The 7,680-nt window shown below is 46.9% G+C and overlaps 1 non-coding gene across 1 annotated transcript; it reads left to right on the top strand.

The window, feature by feature from the left end:
* Positions 1-1,992: 1,992 nt before the first annotated feature.
* TRNAG-CCC (transfer RNA glycine (anticodon CCC)) lies at positions 1,993-2,063 on the top strand. The gene has a single exon. It is a non-coding gene; the product is annotated as a tRNA-Gly (tRNA).
* The last annotated feature ends 5,617 nt before the right edge of the window (positions 2,064-7,680 follow it).

Genomic DNA, 7,680 nt, shown 5'->3' with positions numbered 1-7,680 from the left:
GGAAGTAAGAGATGATAGGTGGAAAGTAGTTGCAAAAAGTGGCAGTAAGCTTGTATTCAATAAACTTATGCCCTTTTTACATTAAACTGGAAGCAATTTACGTTGTGAGAATGAGAAAGTGCATCCAAAGAGTACAGCAAGATTTGTATTGGGAGTAAGCAAATTCAAGCCCTCAGGTGATACCCTGCTCTTCAGGAGGTGCTGTTCTTGGGTCTGATCATAGAGTATTGCCGTGCAGAGTGATGTCGTGATGCTGACAGGGAACTGTCTGCTGTGTTGAGCATTAGCATTTGACGTGATGCAGAGATTTAGCAGAGACTCTAAGATGCATGCAACATTGACCTGAGAATTGAGGGTTGAGAGTAGGAAGTGCAGGTTTGTGAGAATAAATATAGATGTTGTTGGCATATAGAGGTGGTATTTGAAGGTGTATTGGCCAGACCTGGTGTGTGTCTTGGGTGATGGACAGAGGACAAATAAAACCAAGGCTATGCAAGCTCAAAGTGAAGGTTGATTCCCTTGCTGAGCCCTAAGTTCTGACCCAGCGTGGACCTTGCATGGCCTCTCAGTGAGAGAAGCACGATCCCCTGTCACGGCTCCTGTCCTCCAAAGCCGTCAGGACTCCCAGACCTGACTTGGGGAACAACAACTCTCCAGGTTCTTCTCCTCATCTTCCTTTCCCCAGGGAGAACTGGGTACAGAACTCTCAACTATTTGAACTTCATCAAAAGACCAATATGTTAACATTTCAACCATCAACATTTCTTTAAAATAAAAGATCTCTGCGACTGAGATCCCAGTAGAAGGAATGGGCCATCAAAGAAGGAGGTACCTTTCTCTAAAGGGAGGAGAGAACTTCCACTTTGACTATGACCTTGTCTAAATAAGATCAAAGTCAGCGACCTCAAGAGGCTTCCATAGCCTTGGAAACTCATGACTAGAGCCTAGGGAGATTTCTGACGCCATAAGCAAGAGTGTCAAGTTGTTAAGTCAACAACAGGAGTCACTGTGTACGTACTCCTCATGTGGGATCTCTGTCCTTAATGTGTTGTCCAATGTGAATTGATGCTACAACTAGTACTCAAACAGTATTTTACACGTTATGTTCTGTGTGGGTGCAAACTGATGAAATCTCTATTTAATATATACTAAATCGATCTTCTGAATATAAAGATAATTGAAAATGAATCTTGATGTGAATGGAATGGGAGAGGGAGCGGGAGATGGGAGGGGTGCGGGTGGAAGCGAAGTTATGGTGGGGGGGGAGAGCCATTGTAATCCATAAACTGTACCTTGGAAATTTATATTTACTAAATAAAAGTTTAAAAAAAAATCCACGTCCTTACATAGCTGATAAATTAAAGCATACTAATTGAGGAAATTGGAAATTGGAAATCAACATTGACCTCAAGAGTTGTTGCTCTTTTTATATCACACATCCCTGTACATGCTTTAAACATCATATAAAATAGACACCATGTTTTTATCATAAGATTGGTTATTACTTTTAGAAAAAAAAAAAAACATACATCCTACAAAGTACAATTCCATGAACCAAAATTGACTTCTTCATTTCTCTATGTTGATTCTGTCCTTTGGTTTCCTTTCTTTTGCATCTGCTGCTGCTACTTTCTCCTCTGATCAGAACTTTACTTACCTACCCCTACCAGTTAGGTCACCTTCTAAGAACCACTAAAGCAACACTTTGAGGTTGGCCGTTGAAGACAGCAGTAGAAACAAGCAACCTGAATGAATTTCTGATGTTTCACTGTGGCGATCTGTCATAGAGTTGGAAAGAACCTTTTTTGAGTTGCTTCAGGTAAAGTTAGACATTTTGATATTGATAGTTTTGTGAAAGTCTTCTATTAAAATACTTCTGTGTGGGTGCGTTTGTTAGCTTTGACTCAACACTACAATAAACCTCTTTTGCAACAATGGCTGTTTTTGGGGATACTCTCAGGAGTGACCACTTTGAATACAGCAGTGGTAGGTGCATTGGTGGTTCAGTGGTAGAATTCTCGCCTCCCACGCGGGAGACCTGGGTTCGATTCCCGGCCAATGCAGGTATGTCTTTTGCATTTTTGGGATCTTTACACTTCTCTGCAAAATTGCACTGAATAGGCTGGTGCTAGGACCCTTGTCTAGGCGATCCTGAACTGATGACAAGAGCCCATGAAGCAGCAACACAATTTTAGTGATATCTCAAAGTTACTACACTCAATAAGAGCGTAGGAGAGTTTTTGCAGTTTGGAATGTTGGTTCTTGGAGCCACTGCCACTACCACCTAGGCTCCTGGACGGTCCCTGAAAACTTCAAGAACACCCAGGTCCTTGATCACAGAGTGCACCTTGGGCTGAGCGCTGAGCCGCCTCTCTGTGGCAGGAGAGGAGCCTCGGAGCCGGGGGGCGCACCCGAGGGCCTGGGGCACAGACACCGTGAACCAGATTTCTTGGCCTGGGCCGCCATCTCTGCCTCCGTAAGTTCAATGCTGTTCTGAGAATGGGTCCAGGTCCCCCGCAGTGTGTGTGTCAACAGGTGTTGGCCTGAAAATTACATCTTTAATAAAAGAAAACAAAGTGTTTATCTTTAAACAACAGTCAAATGTTGAGGAAGAACATGTAGACCTCCTGACCGAAGATAAGCGACCTAAAATTTCCTTTCTCTTCCCTGAAAGAACCTCAATCCCCTGTAGCCTGAGAGCTGAGACTGGGGGAAACCACACATCCTGAGAAGAGGGGCTGAGTAACAAAGCAAACTGAATTGCCAACTGGTGAGGCCAAGGCAACTTAGGCTGGCTGACAAGGTCACAGCAGAAGGTGTCTCAGCAAGGCGTGAGAATGACAGCTGTGGTCCTCTTGGTGGTTTTAGATTTGATGGGAACTACACTCTGCATAAGAAAGCCAGAGCTTCCTGGTGGTTCTGCTAAGGATTGCTGCATTTCTAATTTTAAGTGCAATAAAGAAAATAAAGAGTTACAGAGAGAACTACAAAAGAGGGGATACATTTTAAAAAGGGCCTGCTTTGAACTTGGGGCTTCTGGTAAACATTAGATTAGGCAGGTACTATTCTAGCTTGTGTAGCCAGTTTCTGCATAGCTGGACAGCACTCCAGGCCTTGGCTTGTGTGGGCAGCCCATTGTCTCGCACCTGTCTGTGATTGTAACCCATGCTCTAAATATGCCCCCGGAAAATCAAAGAAACTGTAACTAGATGTAGACATAGAATCTAGAGGCACCATAAAATACAAGGTCAATGGTTCTAAGGAAATTGACAACAGACTTGCTATTGTAAGAAGAAAGAATCACATGTGATTTATGCTATGAAGATAAGTCTGGTACCTGAAAGCTAGAGCCATGCCTTCAGCCTTGCTGTGAGTGTGTCTCTCATTTCTTCCTGTGCCAACGCCTCTCACACCTTCAGGAAATGCTGGACTGGCTGGAGCTGGACTCTGGCACCCAACTTGCACGGTGTCCACTGTTAAGTGAGGGAGTCGATAGAGAAGGGCTGGAATCATGGGAAGTGAAAGCGGCACATGTGAGAAAAGCCAGGTGAAGACGCAGGCATCAAAGCTCTAAATTTTGCTGTGTTCTCCTTGCCAGTAAAGGAGCCTTTCAACACGCATTGGAGGAGATTCACTCAACTCTGCCTGGGGAGCCTTCAGTGCTCTGCTCTGAGGCAATGGCCTCAGAACAGAATATGGAGTCCTCATGGACTCACCCACACTTGTCTTCTAAACCCCTAAGGAGGTGCAGTATATTCCAAAAGAGCTACGTGACTCTTCCAATTTACAAAGACAGAAACACATGAGATACATGTGGAAATTGATATTAAGGGTATAGGATTATAGTGAAGGAGTCGTAACATTGGATGGATGGACTTTCTGAATGCCTTACTCACAGTGTGGTGACGATGGCGTGGCTTCTGGTCAAGGAACTCACTCTGTAGCAAATGAGTTGCAGCCGTGGGCCTAGGCTCATGGAATTCATTGATTTCACCACATTCTCTCACATCCTGAAGCCTCTGGTCTGATTAGAACAGTGGAATGACCTCTTGAAGCCTCAGTTACCATGCCAGCTATGTGGGACAAGGTTCTCCAGGCAACCATTCACCAGGCGGTGCTGTTTCTCCCATAGCCAGGATTCACAGGTCCAGGGACCAAGGAGTGGAAATGGAAGTGGCACCACTCATTATTACTGCTAGTAATACATCAGCAATAGTTGGCTTTCTCTACCTTTGCCTTCACATTCTTCTGGTCTGGAAGTCTTAGTTCAGAAGGGAGGAATGTACCCATCAACAGACAATGATTCTATTGAACATTAAGACTGCCACTCAGCCACTTTGGGCGTCTTATGCCTCTGAATCCACAAGCAAAAAAGGAAGCTACCGTGCTGGCTAGGTTGGTGGACCCTGATTGCCAAGGGCAAGTTGAACTGCTTCTCCATCCATGGAGGCAGGCAAGGAAGAGTTATGTCTAAGCACAGGAGATCCCTTGGACATCTCTTAGACATCTCTTAGAGCAACCGTGTCCTGAGATAAGTCAGTGGAAAACCAAACCAGCTCAATTCAGACAGGATTGTTAATGATCCAGATACTTCAGGAATGAAGGTTCATGTACCCCCACCCCGCCCCCACCCACACACACCAGGTGAATAACAAAGACCAGCTGAGGTGCTTGCAGAGAGCAAAGGAACATGGAACTGAGTGAAAGAAGGCAGTTACAAATACCAGACTTGTATGAGACCAGTTGCAGAAACAAGCATGTAATAGTTACAAGTATTTCTTCCTTTCTCTCTCTCTCTCTCTCTCTCTCTCTCTCTCTCTCTCTGTCTCACTTCCTCTCTCTCCCTGTTAGTCTCTCTTGCTCATCTCCTTACTCCTACCACATAAGATGTATCAACTTAACAATAGCATTGAAGTTACAGGATGCTAATGGGAAGAATAGCCTCTTGGTTTGTGGATCGTGATAGTTTTCTTATGTTAGGCACAAGTGAAAAGGGGCCATGGTCTTTATGTGGAGCATGCTTAGAGAGATGTTTCTGAATGGCAAGTTGACAAAGATTGCGCTAAGATTGTACTATCTGGTGGACAAGACACCCAGGTTAGGAGGTTGTTGTCTTCTTTTCAGTAACATATTTGTAACAATGACCACAAACGCACTAACCCTCCTTTTACAAGTAAAGCTTGACTAGTCCCTGGGTGGGCTCGAAGCACCAACCTTCTTTGACGCCTTAACAGGCGAACACGCTAACCGATTGCGCCACAGAGACACGGGAAGTATCATGTTTCCGGTTTCAGAATACACTAGGCATTCACTGAAAGCCTAGGTTTGGCCTCCTCGCTGCAAGATAACTGCAAACTCCAAGCTTCGGGAGTGTTTGGGACCCTGTCGCGTCTGTCCCGTTAGAAACCCTGACACCAGAAGGGCTGCCGAGTGGCCTTGGCCCAGCCTTACCCCTCGCCTGCTTCGGAACGCCAGGGACGCCCGAGTCCGCCACCGAGTCCGCGGGAGCCGTGCTGGGGCCCACGGGGTCCGAGCGCGCCCGTGGGCTCTGTGCCGGCGCTTCCCACTCCGCGCTCCGCCCGGCTGCCCTCGGCGGAGTCCGTGAGGTCGGTGCGACTGGTGCGGGTGAGTGACCGCGCCAAAAGCAGACGCTGGAAAAGGAGCCAAAGAAAGCAGAGGCGTCGCTGAGACAAGGAGACCTCCCAGGAGGCCTGCGGGGAAGCACCGGCCAGATCCCAGGCGTGGGAATCGTGACTGTGTGGAAAAAGCGGGAGGAAGAAGCGGAGACGCGCATGGGAGAGAAACGCTCAAGGATCTCTACAGGTCCAAGAAGGAGGCAGCGAAGAGCGTATTTCGTTTTATTTTTGAAGTCGCCAAATGATAGGCGGCACACTGGTTGCCAGCAAGCTTCTCCAGCCTGGAGGTCTGCAATTCGAGCCCGGGACACCGCGACGCCTACCAGCCGCAGCTAGCGAAGGGACCGGTGTCGCTTGCCTTGGACTCCTGCAGCCACTGGCGCGGAGGGAGGTCCCTGGCTCAAAGCGATCCGAAGAGGAGTAAACCTCACCGTGCACAAACCCGGAGCAGGTCGCGTCAAAGAAGGAAACTTAGACGTGCTCTTTGTCACAACTGGACGGGAAATACCCCCAACGGTGAACTGTTGCCTCTCAAGGACCACGCAGCAGGCGCTTCCACCAATGAAATAATGTGGCTGTAGCAGTTCTCCCGGGAGAGGCTTTTTTTTTTTTTTTTTTTAGTGCGAAAGGTGCATAAGAGCTTTTTTTAAGAGAGAGAAATCTGGGTTCATACCGCGCACAAGGAACCAGCCACGTGGAGGAGCATCTAGCCCAGGAAGCCTGGAGGCTCAGGACTATAGCAAGCCCCCACCTGGGAAGAGGCCAGGGAAGAAGAGAAGGGGCCTGGAGAAACCGTGTCCCAGGCTTTTAACCCACTTCCAAAGGGGAGTGGTTAATTAACCTGATTGGCTGGTGGGCACCCAGGTGTGGCCAGGTAGGGGCATGAGGTCACACAGGGGCTTGGTGAAGGTATCAGGTAGGGCGTGAGGTCACACAGGGGCATGGCGAAGCCGTGGTCTTCCAGCTCACAGACCTAATGGATTTTAACCTATATGCCTGCCTACTTCATTCCCCCCTCAGGGACTCCATCCCTTTAATCCTAAGGGGAGTGGATGGACTTTGAATCATCTCTTCTGTAACTGCTTCCTGCTTATTGAGGGGCGTAGCACAGGCCCTGGCCTATCCAGGGTCTGGAAGTCTCTGTCTATCCTATCTAACAAATTTGCTTTGTGAGCTGGAGCAGTCTCAGTCATTGCCAAGGTCTGTGTCCCCTGCATGGTCAGTTACTCCCAGGAGTCGAGTTCTGAAACATAAGTTGTTAATTAGTATAAGCAAAACCAATTGTAGGTGGGTGCCCCTTTAGATGAAAACAACATAGCTTACAGATTCCCAGATAGTGGGTAGTGATAGGCTATCCTTATGTAGATTATACACGCATTTAGCTTGAGTATAGAGAATTGCAATAGAATAAAGCATTAGGTAGCTTTATCGTCAATAACAGTCCCCAGAGATAACTAAGAAAGGCAGGGACAGCATGTTTGCCTTAAGGAGACAAAGGCAAAAGTTTTACTTATCCCTTTTGCTTTGCAGTACTTAAGGCTTCTGGTTGGCTTCTAGGAACAGTCAGTCATGTCATTCACATTCACCTGTGGAGACTTAAGAGGTAGAAGTTTAATGCTAATTTCATGGAGGTAGTCCTGCTCAACAGCACCTGGTAAGGTCCCTGTCATGTACGCTGAAACGGATCTGAAGAGGATCTGAAGAATGGCTTGCTCAGGAATTCCTAATGTTGCAGTTTTTGTCACAAACTCCTTGATTCCTTGGAACACCTTGGCGGCTCCCCTGTCCAGCACAGTGTCTGTTTCAGAGGCTTTTAAGCAAACACAAGGCTTAGAATCCAGATCCTGGAATCCATAGCAACTTTTGTAGCTACCCTTTTCAGTACAAAGTCTGCATCAGGGCCTCTTTAAAGCTATATATGAAAGCTTGGAATCTGAATTTTGGAATTCCAATTCCATAGAGTCCTGTCATCAGCAATTCCCAATACCGGAGCTTTAGTTAGAAACTCCTTAGTTCTCTGGAACAACTTTTGCAGCTACCCTTT

The sequence above is a fragment of the Oryctolagus cuniculus genome, chromosome 7, assembly GCF_051225735.1.
Source record: "Oryctolagus cuniculus isolate XC-2025 breed Fujian yellow rabbit chromosome 7, ASM5122573v1, whole genome shotgun sequence".
In the NCBI taxonomy this organism is placed as follows: Eukaryota; Metazoa; Chordata; class Mammalia; order Lagomorpha; family Leporidae; genus Oryctolagus; species Oryctolagus cuniculus.
This window is presented reverse-complemented; position numbering and strand designations above follow the sequence as displayed.